The following is a 1757-nucleotide window of genomic DNA, read 5'->3' as shown; positions in this document are numbered from 1 at the left end:
GCTACATCCCTCAGTGTGACTGTACTTATCTCTGCTACATCCCTCAGTGTGACTGTACTTATCTCTGCTACATCTCTCAGTGTGACTGTACGTATCTCTGCTACATCCCTCAGTGGGACTGTACTTACCTCCACTACATCCCTCAGTGTGACTGTACTTACCTCTGCTAAATCCCTCAGTGTGACTGTACATACCTCTGCTACATCCCTCACTGAGTGAAGTAGCGGAGGTAGGTACAGTCAGAATGAGGGTTGTATCAGAGGTAGGTGACTGTCACTGTACTTACTTCTGCTACAACCCTCAGTGTGACTGTACATACCTCCACTACAACCCTCACTATAACTGTATGCTACTACACCTCACTATTATTATGGTGTAGACAGCTCTGGCTTCTAGAATGTCATAAAACCTATAGACAGCCAAAAAGTTTATTGGTATCAGTTAAACTGATCCAAGAGACACAAATTGCTTATTGCTTGAACCCTAGTTTAGAATAACTGATCTAGATTGTTGTCGGGATTATACTTTTAGGGTGTACTTTTTTTTTCTTACTGTTGGTGGATATCACACATGGATAGATAAAGTTTAGTGCATCCCAGCTGGTGGATTGTGAGACTTTATTTAACAATTCCTGCCTTTCAGGCTTCTGCAAGTGTTAGTAGGAAATATCTTGTTCCTTCTGCAGCCTTTAGGTATATCTGTTTAGTGGTCCCATCTCAGTTTGAATGGCTTGGAGAAATCCTATAGATGTCCTCCAGGTAATTCCACAATTCATTGCTTGGGACCTCCAAATCATACACATACATTGCTGGTTCTTCCTGAAAGCCTCTCGTCATGATTATCACCAGTAACAATAATTTGTCCCATCATTTTTTGCTACCAGGAACTGCTGTAATTAACTAACAAAAGGGGTTGGACAGGGGACGTGGTGGAAAAATGGACTATGGGAGACACACACATGCTGCCCATTTAACCAGTCAGTAGGAGTTGAAGCCAAACATTGCCCACTTAATGATAGAAATAAAGTACAATTCAGCCTGAGCTAATTGTAACAGTACAAAAGTTGACCTGATTGCCTTACACTGCCTCTACTATCTGACAAGTAAGGAATGTTATGAAACTAAAAAGTCACTCCAAGCAACATTTTTCTGTTTTTGTAGAATATGTAACAGCTGCTCAGGTTCTCATGAATGGCCATGAAGAACCTTTACATATTAGAGATTACCATGAATGAAAACCACATGGCAGATATTGGTGGCAGATGTCTAAACTTTCTTTGTAGTCCCGCATCAAATATTTGTGTCCCCTTTTTAAATGTATTTTTTTATTGGATAAGTTCAAAGGAATTATACAGTATAAAGAAATAAACATATTGATCATACAAAATTGTAAACTGTACAACAATCACATATACAGGAAAAGAGGTGGAAACAAAAAACAGCTTCATCCTTTTCCATTAACAGCATACCCATATAAATATTCTGTCACAGTGAAGAAATCAATATCAAGACAGATATATAACCAAATAATAGATTATGCCAAAGGACTAAACCGGCATTTTTTCTTAACCTTATTAATGAAATTGGAATTTACCTAACTATTTTGGAAAATGTGAAAGCTGGAGAAGGGGTCGGGTCTGTAAAATTTGTGAGAAATGTGGGCAGTAAATTCAAACACGTGAAAATTAAATGTGGCCCCTTTTAAGCCTTCCTATTGGCCATTAAATGTGATGGACATCTTTAAGTATAAGTAAGGGG

The 1757-nt window shown here is 38.5% G+C and overlaps 1 protein-coding gene across 1 annotated transcript in view; it reads left to right on the top strand.

Annotated features, from left to right (window-relative positions):
- SLC10A7 (solute carrier family 10 member 7) overlaps nucleotides 1-1757 on the top strand; it is a 93910-nt gene that overhangs the window by 2952 nt on the left and 89201 nt on the right. The gene's annotated exons all lie outside the window — the stretch shown is intronic.

This window comes from Pyxicephalus adspersus, chromosome 3, assembly GCF_032062135.1.
Source record: "Pyxicephalus adspersus chromosome 3, UCB_Pads_2.0, whole genome shotgun sequence".
Classification (NCBI taxonomy): Eukaryota; Metazoa; Chordata; class Amphibia; order Anura; family Pyxicephalidae; genus Pyxicephalus; species Pyxicephalus adspersus.
This window is presented reverse-complemented; position numbering and strand designations above follow the sequence as displayed.